The following is a 19,124-nucleotide window of genomic DNA, read 5'->3' as shown; positions in this document are numbered from 1 at the left end:
ATACTGTCATTCTCCTGTTTCAATTCATCATGTTTGGGGATTTTTTAAATTTTAAACACTTTCTGCTCTTTTTTCTTTCTTTGTATTCTTTCTATTTTTAATAACTGACAGTCTACCACTGAAAGTCCAGGTCATCTTTAGAGTAGCCTCAACTTTAAAAAAAACAGACACACATTATTTTAAGAATTAAATCTTAGTCATCTAATTAGCACATGTACACTTCTAGTGAATGTATTACTTAGAATCTTCATGATGAAGACGAATGACATTTAAGTCTACCTTTAGCTAATTTGCTGGTGACACACAGATAACATGCATCTATAGGTCTTCAAGAAATCTTATATACCATAAAACAGAGAAGGACCCATACAGAAACTTAGATTCACACTTTGTCTGATATGTTTAGGATTGGATATTTCTCCAACAAACAATGAAATGTGAAAACATGATTGTAAGTGCATGTACTTAAAAAAAATAGTGAAAACAACCTGAAGATTGAAATAAGATATTTCTTTATTTCCAATTAAGTATAGTAATACTATACACAGTTTTCAGTCAAGACTACAAGAACATGTTTCTACCCTTTTTCTCTCTGCCAGAGTCGTAGAAAGATATAGGGAGAAAAGATGACAGTCCTTCCCTCAAAAAATAGGAACTTGTAGACAAAACACACTACAGTCCCAATTCATAATTGAATCCCATGTGCCTGTCAAGGCTGTATCTGACAGCATTTCAAGGTCTAGTGGGGAACAGTATTATTAAAAGAACACTATGAGAATGATAACTATATGAAGAAAAAAAATTTATATTATGTCTATTAAACCATGTGGAGTCAGTCAGGAAAATCTCAGTGTCATGAGAGAGGAAGAGGTCTCATTTTTCCCATCTTTCATCACCTATTTTTGAAAGGGTGTCCAGGTCCCTTTTTAGGAAACTTCATCTGCAGTAGCAGGATCAGAACAAAGACCTTTTCAGGGTTACAGGAGCTTGGCCTGGACAGGGGACAGAAGCAAGGATGCTAACACTGTACATACAGAAACATTACTGATATTGACTCACCATAGAAAAGATATGAGGAAAATAGCAGGTGACTATATGTAAGAGAAAGGAATTTACAGGATCATTTTTCTTAGAAATATTAGAAGCAGAACCATCCTCCCTCTGTCCTGAATATTATCTCTAAATAAATACAAATACTTCGGGTTCCTATCTCTGTTCTTACCCTGGTTTAAAAACTCAAAGATTTTTTTCCATGTATTTTGTCTTATGTATAAGATATGAAAGATATTCAAGAAAATCCATGTATAGCTCTTGATTCCAATGGACGTAAAAATCTGCTGTATACCTGGGATACTTAGAGGAGCCAATGACAGAATGCCCAGCATCTAAGTTTCCTAGACACAGGCATATCTGTTTTACTTGTGCTTACTAATAGGTTAGCATAACAATTAAAAAGATAATCATTTTATTTTTTAAACAGGTGTAAATATAATGCGAACTACTGAAGTGTGGTAGACACAAGCACACAAATATGGTTCAGTTATACATCTTTTTATTTAATGTTAATTTGGGAGAAAAATTAACAGTTGGACATTGCATTTTGAGTCTTGCTCATAGTGCTCTAAATTACATTGGTATCTATCCTTTACGTCTTAAGATTCTGAACATTATAACATTGTAGTTCATGAGGATTGCGTTCATTTTTAAGGATCATGTTCTGATCAGGCTAAGTGATGGTATGTCATGTTCTTTATGCTGTAATGCAGAGCACTGAAATAGGATAATACAATAAGTCCAATCTGTAGTGTGCCAGGTGGTGGAATATTAAAAGTAAAATTATAAAACCTACATATGCGTACATAATATCACCTAATATACAGTTCTTCATGAGAAAATGTTTTGGAGAGGTTTTGTATTTTTTGTAAAACACAGAACACAGTTCTATCTTTTGAGCAACAGAATTCCGGAAACATCTATTTTCAATTAATTTTTTTGAATCATCACCTTTACATAAACTCACACACATGCTGTCTTCTTTATGTGATTTCTTATTGTTTGAAATATGATTCAAAGTTCACTTTGAATTACAATTAAGAGGTGCCATAATAAAGTTATAAATAAAAAAAACCCCATTGTATAAAGAATGATGTGCATGTGGGAACAATATTAAAAAAGACACCTGCCATGTTGTTTTTCATTATATCCAGTTAACTTTCTAAGTATTTGTATTCCCCTGATGCAGCCTGTTGGTACAGATGTGTTACTACATACTTCCAGCTAGCAGACTTGAGTTTATGTCCCAGATCAGATGTCCCGTGACAGCACAAGCTAGAGAGTACCTCTGAAATACTGCTAGAGCTTTATGCCTCCTGCATACTTCTTTATCAAAAAAAGTGATAAACATATAAATTAGTAGAGGCAAGAAATGGTAGTGGGAGGTTACAGAAAAAGTGAAGTAATAAAAAGCTGATACAAATTAAGAGAGAAATGGTACAGTATTCTGCTTGCTAGTATGTAATCCCTGTATAAGACAAAGGTTTTCCCTGTTTTGCCTCTACTATACACACACACACTTGAGGTAACTGGCTCTGATGTTTAAATAATCAGGAAGATTGCCTGTACAAAGAAATGTGTATAAAGCTTTAACTGGCATATTTTTGGCAGATCTTCCACATACTAAAAATCAGACAGATAAGCCAGTAAACAGAACGTATAAACTCAATTGCTCTTTGGTTGGATGGTGTTCTGGCTTCCCATCAGATGAAAACAGAACAAAGGAAAAAAGCAGTGCTCAGGTCTAGTTGATTTTTTCTGTGTGTAGTAATACAGCCTGATAACTGTAACACACTCAGCTCTCCAGAGATGAGGATTACTTTGCATTGCTCTATGGTAGAGCTGCTATCCCACAGAAACGTGCAAGTTAGGGAAGTCGCCATGCCAAGGACTCAAAGCTGAAGAGCTGGAAATCCAGGGAGATAAAAGCAAGCAACATTCAACACCAGAGTTCCTCTTGGCCTGAAGGGAGATTTGGGGAACATTTAGCTCAAGACAGAATTCAGAATACCATTGTTTCTTCACTGTTTCCTGCTTTCAAGTTTTTCCAGAAGTTGGACAATAGAGAAGTATGTGTTTTTCAAAAAGCAAGTGTTCACATTAGTAGATTTGAGGGTGCAGGATGTGCAGTGTCTGTGTTGTATAGTCAGCCAAGGTTTCAATGCACTGCACCTTTAGTTTGCATGAGCTTTCATTGATAGCTGCATACTATTCAACAATTGAAAATGTGCTATAGTATGTCATCCTTATGTGCAGTGAAGTCACCCTTCATAATGTTTTACTTTGGCATAATTAAACTGTTCATACGTAAAGAAGTTTTATTTTTTAATTTAAATTTTCTTCTTTTATATTGTTATATATAATTTTTTTATACATCATTTGTTATACAACATTATTGTGATACATCAATTAGTATGTTATTAAAAAGCCCATAGCAAATACAATGGTAATACAGAATATATATTTATGTGGCTGACTTAAGGCACTCACAAAATGTTTCTTAAATCCTTATATTCTGCCAAAATAATGTTTTCCCTTTATTTCTGTGTGTCATGTAATAGCAAAGAATTAACTGTACAGAAGTTTCTTTAAAATTTATGAACAAGGACATATTAAGTCCAATTAAGATACCTTGGTGTTTACCAAGTTGGTTTCAAGAGAAAATAATGAATGAATTTAAAATAGGATTATTGTAACAGTCAGAAACTTCACCCCACTGCTGCTATTCAACAATATTTCAATCTTAATTTGACCCCCTACACTAGTGCTGCAACCTAGTGGTATCATAAGGTATAAAATTATAGTACTTCGACCCGCAACCTGATTGTAAATGCGGTTACCAGTCATAGAAACTAAGTCACCTGCACAGAATTATTCAGATGAGACAGGCTCTGTTTCATTTGTTTCCTTGGGAAATCATGTTGAGATCAGAAAATTACTTTCTCAGAATCAGAGGTAGACATTATTTTCAAATTAACCTTTTCTGCCTTTTACATTTAATTATTTAACAAGGAAAAAAATATCTTACATTACTTAGATGAAATTTGTATGCTGGTGTGCATGTATAGATGTGTATCTTATAAATATCTCTCTAAATTTAATTAATGATGAGCTCATTTGCTTTGACATATAACATTATTTTTATGCCTTTTCAACTAGGCACAGAAAAGAACAGTAACCACAGTGTCTACTGTGAGCACATTTCAGTATTTCATCAGTTACTTCACAGATCCTTTGTCTATTGAAAACACGAAAGTACAAAGTTTTAGTACATCTACATTCATTTACCCTAATGCAAAGCCAACAAGACCATTTAAGAATATATAAGGTACTACATGCAGTCCCTTTAAGATGTATTTGCTATTTTCTTTTCCATGAACTGTTACAAAGCATTATAAATATACACTGTTGGCAAAGCAAGCAACTAGACATATTTTCCAATGCTACCCAAAGTAACAAAAAAAATCAAATCAGCAGCCACAGTTTCAAGTTTAAATATCTGTATTATAATCAACACTCCTCAGACATCACAGAGTTCCTATTTAAGTGTACAATATCATCTTGACACCACACAAAGAAAACATGGATGTAAAGTTAAACTAAAATTAAGAGAAACTGCTACAGAAATGACCTCTTCATTCACACTTTTATCTAACAAAGTATAGAAAAATATGAGAAGACTCCCTCAGGCAAAAACTAGATTACAACTTTATAATCCAAGAAGTATTCCTCTCTTGATGTAAACCCATATTGACTCTAAAAAGCTGGTTTTCAACTCTTGAGAAAGATAGCTTGTCTTTTCTACTTGCCTTTCCCAGTTCCCTAAGTTCATTCTTTCATCTCCTTCTCTAAAATAGCACAGACTACTATTACATTCAAAAAGTAACCAATTAATATAAAAGTTTGAGTAACTGGAAAATCTCAATAAATGCTTGTACCAGACTCATAATATTCCTATTAAACGGCATATTTAAAAAGGATTTAGTGATTCAGAACTATGTTCCAGTCTCCCACTCCCTGCTTCCCCCCTCCAGTAATATCACCATGTAAATTTAAAGCCTACTAGGTAAAAAAAAAAAAAAAAAAAAAACCAACCAAAAACAAACACACAAACAAATAAAAAACACCACAAAAAAAAACCTACACGGAATTTTTAACAAATCTGCTTCCTCACACAGTGCACATACTCACACACATATATGCGTGAGCACATGCATACACAACAAGTTGTAGAATTCAAAAAATACCTTAAAAGCAACGGGTGTGCAGCTGGGGTAATACAGAGGCTTTTACTGAAATGAAAGATGAAGATTATAGGCAACAGCTCCATTTGTGTGGAAGCAACGGAGATGATAGGTCAGTTTTAAAATGCTGGTTGCTATTTGTCACTGATTGCACGTGCAGATGCCTTCCCTTAAGCTGAAGGACTGTTAGATTTTTATGTCTGCAACTAGTATGATGTACAGTATTAGCCTATTGCAAATTTCTAATGCAGCTGACAATGCCATCAATAGTAGTTGGGAACATGGATTTAGACTTGCATTGTGCTGCATTAATTTAACACCACATCAAATATGGATTTTATTGCAGCAGTGACAATAAATGCTCACACAGGTGCAGACTAAATTTTTCCTTCCTCTACCTCTTCCCTTCTCCTCCTATCCCCCCTTTACTGAAATGTCAAACCTTGGCAATATTTTCACCATTTGTGTGTATGTAGCTCTGTACAGATATTTGAAATATTGCCTGTATCCACCCTGCTATCCCTCTCTACAGGGATTTCCTTCATAAGAAGCATTTGCTCTGAGTGTGTATAATTATTCTGAAATTCAATTCAGAGCAGAACAAATAGCAGTGAAAGCTGCAACAGACTTGCACTGGTATAGTGAAAGTGAGGGCACATATGTGTGTGTTTCATGCTATGCTCATAACAGTTACACTATGAAACATTGTGATTTTTTCAATTCAAGTAGTATTGTTCCCCCGCACTGAATTTGCAAGAACTGAATACAGATGGAAATTGCTGTTCAAAAGATAGCCTGCTTACTAGGAGGAAAAAAAAAAAAAAAAAAAAAAAATAAATGCTTAGTGTCTCAATCATGAATAAATATGATATCGGTTTACTTTGAGGAGAGAATACACAGCAGTTATTTCCTATCCGTTGTCTCATTACTCCTGAAGCATATTTATAAAATGTAAAAAGTTGGATATAGTAGAACAATTCTATGCATCGTATTAAAGACCATACTGTTCATGCTATAATCATAACAACTACAAAGAGCTCAAGGAAATAAAAATAAGAAAGGTTCCTACCTTTTATTCTGCTTCTGAGAAAGTGAAGTAGTGTCCACCCCAACCAAACTGAAAACCGAGCTATTAGAGTCCTTTTTTTTGTTTGTTTTCTCCTATTATTTTCTAAGACTGATCATACTTGGATCTAACTCAGGCTTTTTCTCTCAGCATCACTTAACTCTGGACAGCTGGGAACCAAAGCTAAGGGGGAGCTCTCCCTCTGACTGGCTTTCATTCAGAGCTCCCGATTAAAAAAAAAAAAAAAAAAAAAACACACCATCCCCACCACATACACGGACCCTGCACAGACACGCACACACTCGCTCTCCCTCCGAGGACGAGAGCGGGAGAGGCGCTGCTGGCAGAGCCGCAGCACTTACCCTGGGAAGGTTGGAGACTGGGGAAGTGCAGGCTTTTCCAAGCACACAGTGATTTGCAAGTGAATGCGGTGGGAGGGTACAGCAAACGGAGAGCTTTTCTGTTAAAGCCTATTGCCCTCCCTTCGCTGACAGAATGGTTCTCTGTTTTTGAAGTCTAAGGTAATCAGCCTCATCTGCTTAGCTTGTCGTAACACCACCGGTTTTTGTGGTGTATTTTTTTCCTGATTAAATATAACCACTTTCCTATACCACCAGTGATCTTACAGCAATATTTATAAAATGTATATACATATACATTAAAAAAAAAAATAGCATGGTGCCAAGTTAAATTACGACCTCAGAGGGCTCAGATGAAACCACAGAGTAGTTATTTTCTTCACTGAACTGCTTATGCTATTAGATTAGAAACATTTTTCCTCGTGCTTCACCAGTTTTATGATTAATATAAAACAAGAGCAGGTCATACAATATTAGGTATTTTTCCATTTCCAGAGGCTGTCTAAAAAAAATGTCAGCGTCACTACTTAATCCCCCATTAATATTTTTTCCCCATTTGATACTGGCAATGCATGTTTTTATTTTATTTCAGTCACTGTATTTGGACTTCACATTTTGCAATGTGTTCCTTTTCATCAAGTTAATCTGTTGGTTTCATGTTTCTAATACAGCAAATTGGACTTAGCACAATCCTCCTTGGATCGTACCAAGTCCAATCCTTTCATTGTGATACTGTAGAGGGTTATGTGTACATCAGTTAGAAGAGATTTAACAAATAGTCACATAAGATTAAACCAATGGATGTCAGTATTGCTCTATCTAAAAAGTGTCATAAGGGACTTTCTCTGGTTGTAAAAAAGTCTTCCAAAAAAAAAAAAAAAAGACAAATTCTATTAAAACAGGAGCTGAAAAATGTATTTGGGAGTGAGGAACAAAGTAAAAATGAAAACTATTTCATTATTAAAAAAATCTAATACAGGAGTAGATAGATCACTGGCTGTTAGGCTGCTCAGTGGTAATAATTTTGCTTGTTTTCAGCTGCTATCAGTTGAAAAGACAATTAAAAAGAAAGGTAAGATCCTTATTGTGCCTAGTATCACTTCCTAATGTAACCAACTGCTGTTGTTTTCCCATATCTGTAACCATCAGCAGGAACAGAAATGACCCACCACCTAAGCTCAACCTTATTGACGGCAGATGAGCAAGTCAGCATTTAAGTAACATGTTATACTAGCACGTGAACACATCTGGAGCTAGAAAGGAGCAAAGCAGCAAAATACCAGGGGGTGAGGTGGGGGGAATCTCTTCTTGCTACCATATATGAAATGATTTGGTTTTGAAAAAAAAAATATCTACCATGCTAGATTTTTAATCTTTCAAGGAAAGGCAATTGAGTTCATTGACTTTGACTGTACTTGGGCATATAAATACACAGTGCAATGCGTAACACATCTGTAGAAAAAGTTCCAGTGCCTTCCTTCTGCCCTTCCCATTGTTGTATCAATACAAAAATTAGAATTGTCATATGTCGATCTGCTCCTGGTTTCCAAAGACCTTCATTCTCAGTCCTTTCACAGGAAAGGAGGAGACCGCAGAATCTAACTCAAGTTTCCTAATCTCTGTCACCATTTGGTGTTACACTATGTAAAGACACATTCACAGTTCCCAGTGATCCATGTGGAACTGACAATATCTGCATTGTCTTCCAAGTTTACCTATGTATTCCTGCAAAACTGGAAGCATAAGATTCTCTTATTTTGGGCAAATCTTCTCACATTGATATGAAGGTAAATTTCATGCAACTTTATTTTCTGGCTGTACCAACTGTGCTTCTGCCTCCTAAAATATTAGATTTAGGCTTGGACCCTATAGTAGAAAGCGAAAGATTGTCTTAGAATAAAAGTTGCCCTATCAATCTGGTAATACAGACGAATGATAATGAAAGGAGACACAAATATGTGGAAATGTATATACATGGCTGGGAAATAGCTCTTTAAAGCTGGACTGCTTTCTGGGTGATGAACAAAATATTGAGTGTTGAAGATTAAGTTAAAAGCTTCAGTTCCTTTTAACATTTTGTCTTCTGTTATTTAAGTTGCAACCATGAAGTGGAAAATAAATGACAATTTGTGTATATATACAAAAGTTTATTCTACACATGTGCACACACATATATGCACACACAGAGCTAAACCAAATTCTGAAGTCAAAGAAAATAAATGATCTAGTGCAATTATTCAGGAACAAGAACGTCAGAGTCACTGAATGTGTGCCTACTCCCTTTTCTGCAGAGTATTTTGGTATATTTCTGCTAGGGTTTTATTCAGCTAGAATGAACCAATCTTATCCTAGAGATATATTAATTTATTCAGGCATAGTTACTGCAAGTCACACTTGCACTCTTAAATTGGACTAACTTTTGGAGTTAAGGTTTAACTCTAGAAAAGCCATACTTTGTTACTAACTCCTGTTTCTGTTGGTATGGGCAGCTATTTAAAAGCCAGTATTTATTTATACTGATAGCATATGGATATCTAAAAGAAAACAGTTTTTCAACCATCTACTTATTCATACACATGACAGTAACTTTAAAACAAGGTGGCATCATAACTTATTTTTAACACTGCCTAATACTTCCCATTAGAAGAGTCCTTTTACAGTTGCTTATAAATTTACCAAACAAATTATTTAGGATTAAATTTTCTACACTGATGGTCTGCCTCAGGCAGAAATAATTTTAAAATATTTCAGCCAAAATGATACCAAGATTTCAGAGAAGGAGGAAAAATTATACAGCTGGAATTTTATCACAGGAGTTAAACAACCTTCATACTTTGAAGGCAGAATGTGAAATTCCACAGCTGGCCTTTGAGTCAGAGAAGCTTACCAATGGGGACAGATTAGGTCAAGGAGCATTAAAATAAAGGAAGAGTGGTAGGAGCAGAAGGACTGGAGGCTGAAGGACATATTCTTCTTGGCCAGCAAAGAAAAAAAGCCATATTTCTGACAAAGCAAGAAGGAAGAAACAGTGGCAGAATAGGGGTAAAGACAAATTCATGGAGACTGAACAAGGAAACCTGGGGTGGAAAAAAACAACAAAAAAGAACCCAAAACCCAAAGCACACAAGATAAAAAAGTCAGAGAGGTACAGACCTTACCAGGGACCGTGGAGTTGTTTTTTGCCATCTCTGTCTTCAAGGTAGGCAGCTTTACCCTCTGAAATGATAGGTCTAGCATGATGCTTACTCAGACTACAGTAGAGATAATTTCCTTGCTTTTTATTTCTGGTTACAAACTTGGCAGAGATCCCAGAAGCCAACACTTGCATTTGTAGGAAGATGATGAGGTGTAAGAAGGATGAGAAAGGAAAAAATCTGGAATTAGACCCCATTTTCGTAAGTATCACTATTGACAAATGCCTGTCAGACCTACTGGAATTCTCTCCACTCAGTGCTGACCCACATGGAGTAAGAGATTACAGTAGTTGGTTCATGAGCTCATGAAATAGTGATCAATGTGGTGTTTTTAAAGACTCCAAACCTAGCAATGAACTGTATGGAACCTGATAATCCCATTTCTCCTTGGTTTTTATCTATGCTTGATATATTTTAACCTCTATAAAATCATACACACAAATCCTAACAATAAAACCCAAGTGCTTCAAAATTAACAAAGGCCAGAATTGTTTATTTATGTATAATGCAAACTAAAAAAAAATAATTATAGTGCATATATAAAAAGAAGCCAATTTATTACACAAGTCTCCTAATTATCACAGAAGCACAGAATCATAGAATGGTTTGGGTTAGAAAGTACCTTAAAGACTATCTAGTTCCAACCCCCATACCACAGGCAGGGACACCTTCCACTAGATCAGGTTGCTCAAAAACTCATCCAACCTGACCTTGAACACTTCCAGGGAGGGGGCATCCACAGCTTCCATTACTTTCCATCTACCTTCATACAATCCCAAAAGTATGCTTCCTCATTGCACAAGATGGACTGGTCTATGGGTAACTCATAACCTAGCAACAGCTGTCCAGAAAAGATTGTCTTTTATGGTGTAGAAGCCAGAAAATTTGTAGTGAATGAAGCTGAATGGATGGGAAAATAGAAGCTTTCACAATGAAAACATTCTTCTTTGAACTAGACCATATCTAATCCTTTGCCACCTATGCCTGTATGATGCTGAGCATGTCACTTGAACCAGATTTCTTTCATGGCTGTTTTCCTGTTATGTCCTATTATTTCTAGGTGTCTGACTGAAGAGCTGTGTCTGATATTTAGAGTTGCTGAACACTCACAGTTTCAGCACACACTGTGCTATAATAAAAGAAAAAATTGTAAAAATGAAGTCTGGTGCCCTGTGTCTTGTCACCAAGTACTTCTGATCATGATCTCTCGCTATGCCTCAAACATCATGACCCCACGTCAGACACTTACAGAAATGATAAGTTGATGTTTAGAAAACATTCAGCAATTATAACATTAAGCACTACAGAAGTCCTTAAGAAAGTTATACAAAAGTATGATTTTAAAAGTGTGACTCAAACAAAGCCATAAACTACTTTGAATAATGGCATTGAAACAAAATTGTTAAGAAAACATATGCCTTCAATATAATAATATAGCAAAATTTCATGATTCTTATGCACCACAACATATTAGTTGCAGGATAAGCAAAAAATTTTAGCACTTCCTAAGTTCTGCAAGCTTGAATCTGAAATCTTGGTAGTGCTCTTTTACAATGACTGCATGCACATCAGTATTTGAAATTTTTATTACTTATTCATTAACTGACCATGAATGTACTAGGTACCTAGGTCCAAAGTCTAGTTGCAGGCTACTAGCTAGCAGTATATTCCAGGGATCAGTATCAGGTACAGTCCTGTTTAACATCTTCATTAATGATCTGGATGATGGGGAACAGTGTGCCCACAGCAAGTTTGCAGATGACACAAAACTGGGAGGAGTGGCTGATATGCCAGAGAGTCATACTGCCATCCAGAGGGACCTCAACAGTGTGGAGAAATGGGCTGACAGGAACTTCATGAATTCAACAAGGTGAAGTGCAAAGTCCTGCATCTGGGGAGGAACAAGCCCAGGCACCAATATATCCTGGGGGGAATATATACCAGCGGTAAAGCAGCTTGGCGGAAAAAGACCTGGTGGTTCTACTGGACACCAGATGGAACATGAGCCAGCAATGTGCCCTTGCTGAAAAGAAGGCTAATGGGCTGCATTATGAAAAGCATTGCCAGCAGGTCAAGGGAGGGGATCCTTCCCCTCTACTAAACACTGGTGAGGCCACACCTGGAGTGCTGTGTCCAGTTCTGGGCACTCCAGCACAAGAGACATGGATATACTGGAGGAAGTCCAGTGATGGGCCATAAGGATGAGTAAGGGACTGGAGCACCTCACATATGAGGGAAGGCTGAGAGAGCTGGAACTCTTTACCCTAGAGGAGAGAAGGCTCAGGAGGATCTTATCAATGTATACAAATACCTGAAGGGAGGGTGCAAAGAGGACAGAGCCAGGCTCTTTTCAGTGGTGTCCAGTGACAGGACCAGAGGCAGTGGGCATAAAGTGAAATGCAGAAGGTTCCTCTGAACATCAGGAAACACTTTTGTCCTGTGGGGGTGACTGAGCACTGGCACAGGTTTCACAGAGAGGTTGTGGAGTCTCCATCCTTTTAGGTATTCAAAAGTTGTCTAGACATGGTCCTGGACAGCTGGCTCTAGGTGGCCCTGCTTGGACAGGGGTGGGTTGATCAAGATGACCTCCAGAGGTCTCTTACAACCACAACCATTCTGTGAGACCACACAGGCAAAAATATGACAACAAAAGATCCCACAGAGAGGGATTTTTTCTAAAAAGACATGAAAAGATGGACAGCACAGCATAAAAAGATGGCTAAGTAAAAAAAAAAATCAAAAAACAACAGCAGGGAAAGAATAGTGATAAATAGTAGAGAGAGGTGGTGCTAATAAAGGAGCAGAGGCTCACATGTCAAACAGCCTGAATGCTGTGGAGGAACACATATTACTAGGAACAAAAGGCTGCTTATGAAGGAAGAGCAAAATATTTCACAGTACATGCATTAAGAAAAAAAAAAAAATCAACAGAGGACTACCCAGTCCAAAATGTTACTCTTCAAAAAGTAACATTACCACTCCATTCCATTCAGTAATGTTCATACCAGCTGCAGCTCCTGCTCTGATGATAACACCATTTCTTCTAATTCTCCATACAGTCTCACCAATGCCTGCAGTGCTCTGACTTCTGTTATAAATCTCCTTTGATCTATTGTGACGGGAAAGAAAAAGAAGTTTTTTGAGTTCTTTAAGTTTATGGCATCTCATTTTAACCCAAACACATATTTTTTTCCAGCTGTTGAAAGGCATAAGTTGCCTCCAAAGAATCAGCTAACCATTCTTTCATTCACTGCAGTTATTCCAGAGCACATGCATCCTGGTATCTGCTAATACTCTTTTGTTTTTATAAATCATCTGCCCTCCTACTCCTGTATCTGAGAGTTCAAATATTCTGATGCTACAATTGAATTTTTAGTACAGTAAACTAAAGAAGTTTATAGTTACTTAGAAAATATCCATAAATGTGGTATAAATGGAACATAATTCATACAAAAGTTGACACACAAAAGATTAAATTACTAAGAAGAATGTCAATGAAACATCTATATTGTATACAAACTCATCTATGGCTTATCTAATGATTATGAAAAAAAAATAAAACAACCACAAAGACAAAGCTTTATGGATTATTGGTAGCATTCTTCAAATCACTTATTTTTTTTAGCAGCATGAACAGACAGGGTGCTCTTTGGAAACAATGCTGTATTAATACAACCAAGCAGAAGCCTTCTGGTAGAACAGGTATCCTCTCATTTGGACAAATGGTATTATTTCTGTATAACACTATGAAAATAAATATAACAGAAAATATCTTTAGTTGACTCCAATAAAATTATTCTTTGGATTTTTCCTTTCCAAGTCAGTTGGCTGTTTGTGATTTTTCTGTTAGTACTGGCTTAAATATTGTTAAAGCAGATATAAGTCATTACACTGTGTAAACAGCACTGCTATGGTAGTTGTCCTTAGTAACAGCAATGTGAAAGTTACCAGATCTCTCTTTTCCTTAGTCTTTCCATTTCTTAGTTTCTATTCGGTGACAATTGCACCATAAATGTCAAGAACAATTCCAACAACTGGTTTGATTCCCATTTAACATTAATATGTTTCCCTGCATTCACAAGTAAATAATATTTTTATACATTGGGTTTATTCAGATATTTGCTTTAGCTGCATGATTCTAATTTTACTATTGTATACCAACAACGTTATACATATATCAGTCTCTACAGGTTTGTCAGGAGGTTTAGTGCCATCCCATTACACTTAAATAAGGATGTGCATGTATATGCAATTGCAAATAAATGAATACACAAGAAACCGCTCCTCCCTTGATAACATATATGAAAGAACATAGATTAAAAGCACCAATTTTGCATTTGGCAAATGTGATGGTGATATGTTAAGAATGGCTAAACTGCTAAACAGCTTTAGATCAATTGCTTGCACTTGAAAGAAGCTGTATTTCTGCAGAAAATAAAATCTAATGAAGCATACATTTTCAGTCTAAATAATACCAGGCATTACATTTGTAGACAAAAGCAGACAGTAAAGCATAACCTCGCTCCAAAAAAAAAAGACAAAAATACAAAGAAATGCTACATTTTAACATGTATAACACTGTAGCTATATCACATTTGGATTCAGAGACTTAGGGACATTTTAAGCTCCTTACTCATTGAAGTGTTCATATGCAATTAGCAGAATGTACATTGACTCTCTTTTCAGCTTTAACAGATTATGAGAAGTGCTACTCTTGTGCCACCTTCTTATTTATCAAGAGGTACACCTTAAACTTAGCAGAAAAGAAGTGAAATAAAGGACCTGTTCTTTCTTACGCTGTCTCCGATATGAGTCAAGCTTCCAATGTGCAAAGCAGCACACCTGAGAAAGTTTTTTTCCAGTGAACCTCTCTTACAGAGATTTACATTAAGAGGGAACAAGCCAGATGAAGAAAAAATAAAACAAAACAACAACAAAAACAATCCCCCCCATCCCCAGTTTTTCCTAACAGATCTTAAATGATTTGCAGTTACCAAGTCCAGCTGCAACCAGCAGGTCTGGAAGTCCCATTAGCAGTCTTTTCTACTCCTTCAAAGTTTTCACCTATAAATTCTCCTAATAGCAATCAGTCCTGTGCTTGTACTCCACCTTTATTATGAATCACCTCCTTAGCAGAACTTAGACTAGAGACTGAATGAGAATTCATGTTCTGATTGAGAATACAAAACTGTGGAACAGCAGAGGTCAAAAAAAATTTTTTTTCTTTTCTTATTAGCACTGATTCAGGTATCAGTTCTTGGTTTGCAGATCTAAGTCTGCATAAGGATAAACTTAACAGCTAGAGCGAGGGAAGTTGTCTAACAACAGAAATGCAATATGGCATTTAATGTTTCACCTTCTACCAAAAATGACAGTAATGGTAAGTCCCTTGTTGAAGGGTGCAAAATCTGCCTGGGCTCTGGTTCCAAATAGTTCAGGCAATATTTCTATTTATTCTAGATAATCTGGTCAATAATTCAGTCTATATTTGACAATAGATAGAGGGGGTACCTCAATGTACAATTTTTTACTCAGTACCATAACTCAAAGAGAAGACGATGAGTTTCAGATCATACACTTAAAGGACATGCATTGAAATACTACAGAAGCAGTGAGACCAAGCTTAGGATCTTTATCAAAAAACAAATCATATTATCAGCATGCAAATCAAATACTTACAGATTCTGGTTATCACAGATAATGATGAATTTCTCCTCAGAAGGATATCCTTAAGGCCATTACTATCCCTGCTATCTTTCAAGAAACAGAAGCACCAAGAGATATTAAATGCTCTGCCCTCTCCCAGTTAGGTTACACCATGACAGTATCAGAAAGAGTCTTATCAGTCCCATCAGACTGCCAGAACTGTCCTCTTCTCTACATATATGCCTCTCTTCAGTTTCCTCTGTACTTGTATTAATAGAATAAATAATCCTAGAGAAGTTATGCTTGCAATAGAGATTAGTTAATAATGTTTCTAAATCAGGATTTGAAGATAGTATCTCAAAATAAATATAAATAAATAAAAGCATTAATACACTATAAATAAGTCTTGGAAAGGCAGAAAACTTGGGAGTGTGGTGAACACTGTAAAGAGAAGAATAATATACAGTGTTACTGATATTTTAAATTAGAAGGAAAACAAAATGTGAGGAAAAGTCAAAGTCCCACTCTAAAACAAAATAATCATATCCTGCATAGATGGATGGTAAAAGACATGTACAAGCAGCAGAAGGCAGTTTTAATATTCTTGTAGTAAAGAAAACAAGGCACCAGAGTGAAAAAATTAGCACCTTTTGTTAACACTGAAATTTACCCTAAATTCCCAATTGCAAAGCCAAATCTCTCATTTGTATGATTTACTCTGAATTAAGAGAAAAAAGCCCAACAACAGGTTCCCATAAAATAGAAGGATTATGCTTTAAAAAAAAATTGCCAGATAATTCACTGAAACTCTGCATCTGTGCTAAAACAATGTAGCTGCTGTTGCACACAGCATCTTTTTCTTTTCTTTTCCTCTCATAGTAACATGTCTTAAATTTCCTCAGGTGAGCAAACATCTTTGCCACAGAAATAGCAATAACTTTCTCTGAGGAAGGAAGAAAAACACAAAGTCAAACCACCCATTATAGTTTGCAAAACCATCATCAATATCTGCAAGCAGAACTGTTTGGGTTTTATCCTCTGTATTCACCATTTTACTTTTTTTCTTTTTTCCTGGAAAATTTAGTCAAATCATCAGCTCCTTTATTCCAAATACAAGACCAGAGACAGATTGCTCAGGACACTTGTAGGGGTTTAGGTATGAAATAGCACCCTAGAGTTTATGCTCTTAATATTTCAGAGGGATGCAAAACAGACACAGAACTCCAGGCTGCAGAGGAATGACCGTCCTCACCCAGCAGGAAAGACTACAGGGTGCAGGTATGTGTTCAACAATAACCCCAGGGTCAAATTACCAGAAGTCAACAAGTGTTCCCATCCATGTTTGGATGATAGAGTTGCCCCTCCTCAAGCCTTGAAATCTGATCTTCTGTGCTGGGAGAAGAATCCTACTGAAGTGTCACCAAAACAATGTCTCATTTTCAAGCCAGTCTGTCTTTTACTGATTCCATTAAAAGATCAGTATCTACATTGTGTGCAGAACTTTCATCATCAAGCTTTCTGAAAAAGAAACATTTTAACTGTTAAAAGACATCTTTTAGCCAAATAACAGCATATTAAATTTCAATTCAAAGTCATGTGATAGCTACAGGCAAGTCTCATTTTAGAAATGGATGTCATAAGAATAGACAAAGTATATAACTGAGACCAAGACTATGCAGGTACCTTATACTAAAATTTAGTCTCTAGTTAATGTGAGAAATCTTCATCATTTAATGTCCAGTTAGTGGTTTACATAAAATCACTTTATTGCCTTGGACAACTGCCAAATGAATAAATACCAACAGCATAAATATGCACACATAAAAATCGTTATCAGTACTAATTAGAGTAGCAACCTTGTTGGCAGAGTCAACAGAAAAGGAAAGGAGATTTGTTTAGGTGACAGCATAACATCTGATGCCAAAATAAAAATGGATGAAAAAAGTTGGCACAGAAAACTGCCTATGAAATCAGATGAGTTTAAAATTTATAAATAAATAAACGTGTTACATTTGGTTGTCCCTAAGTAGAATGAAAGCTAATACACACAGTGTGTTGCTTCCTTGCTGGTTTACATGGCTTAGTCAGAATAAGACAAGGGAAACTTCTTGCAATTATTATAATATGACACAGTTAAACCTATGCTTTAAGATGACTGTATATGACGTATGTATAGCTTTATGCTTTTTTCTATAAAATTGTACACTTTCAGGCATAAGCAAAAATGAAACCATTATTTCTGTGTTTTGCTAGATATATTTTTAAAAACAGATGTAAATTGTTTTCATTACTAATTGAACCTTAGGAATTGTTACTTTGATATTATCCTAAAAGTAGATGTAAAACTTCTGGGCTTTATATACATAATTTTTAACACAAGGATATTTCCAACTACTTCTTATCCTTTGAAAAATACACTGATACATAAAAGGAAATATTCTGAATAAAACTAAAGATATACCTTTCTAGAAACATATTCCTCTTCAAGGAGATATTTTTACGGAAGAGTCAGGAAGTGACCTAAAAGTTACAGGAAGTTAATTTACCTTCAAGTTCTGACCCTTCACCATTTCATCACAATATGTCCTTTATGGCAAGAATAGTAACATAAACCTCTAAACAATGATTCACACTTCAGTCATTTAATGCTTTCTCTTCTTGTTCAAAAATGTCACAACATAGCATAAAATGAATTTTGCATACAGCTTTATAAAAGACCATAAAATTTTTAATTTTATAAAACTCAGGACAGTAGCATTAAAAAAACCAAACCAAACCAAACAAACTGAAACAAGGAAGACCCAAAATAGCCAACAGCCTTTTATAGCTTATCTTCAAACTGGACATCAGCCTCTTAAGAAGCTTGGGTACACTCTCTTGTTAGGTCATTTATTGTGCTACATTCTCATCCCCAAGAAAGCAAGTATTCGATAGTTCCAAATTCTGGCATTTTAAAATTATGCTTCTGTGCAATATAACATGAAGTTATAAGGTATAATGAAGGCCTACGGGAGACTATTAGCACAGTTTTTTTAGGACCTAGCAAATAGTTTTTAATATTCATTTTGTCATAAATGTCATATGCAGAATTAGTAATTAAGAGATGCAGACAAAAGAACAGAACCTTGAAAAACAGAATATCATTGTATAACATTTTTAACATACTATGGCTGTTGATTAGTTTTTGCTTTCAAGTAAAAAAAAAAAAATAAAAAGGAAATTTCTTCAAAAGTAGGTCTCAGGACAGTTAAGTTGAGTAGAAAATACAGTGCACTCAAGGAGACTATCATAACAGCTTCCAAGGTTTCATTACGAAGAAAAGAACACTCCTGAATATTTTAAAAACTGGCATAACTTAAATGAGTCAAAAAATGTAAAATTTAACATTAAACTATGAAAGCTCTAAGATGATGCATGGGACATCACTCACTATTAATGAGTTTGCTACAGGAAAAATAATGTGAGTAGGAAGAAGATGATAACAGAAAACTCCTTCTATAGATACTATACAATAGCTTGTAAACTGTAAAGGTGTCTAGTCTAACAGCAACTACACAGTTCT

General features: G+C 35.7%; 1 protein-coding gene across 1 annotated transcript in view; it reads right to left on the bottom strand.

Moving 5' to 3' along the window:
- CDH10 (cadherin 10) overlaps positions 1-6,665 on the bottom strand; it is a 105,330-nt gene extending 98,665 nt beyond the window's left edge. Inside the window, exon 1 of the mRNA XM_074873881.1 lies at positions 6,367-6,665. The gene's annotated coding sequence lies outside the window, so the exon portion shown is untranslated. The remainder of the gene's footprint in view (positions 1-6,366) is intronic.
- Positions 6,666-19,124: the final 12,459 nt, after the last annotated feature.

Source organism: Strix uralensis, chromosome 1, assembly GCF_047716275.1.
Source record: "Strix uralensis isolate ZFMK-TIS-50842 chromosome 1, bStrUra1, whole genome shotgun sequence".
In the NCBI taxonomy this organism is placed as follows: domain Eukaryota; kingdom Metazoa; phylum Chordata; class Aves; order Strigiformes; family Strigidae; genus Strix; species Strix uralensis.
The sequence above is the reverse complement of the archived record's forward strand: the minus strand, read 5'-3'. Positions and strand labels throughout refer to the sequence as shown.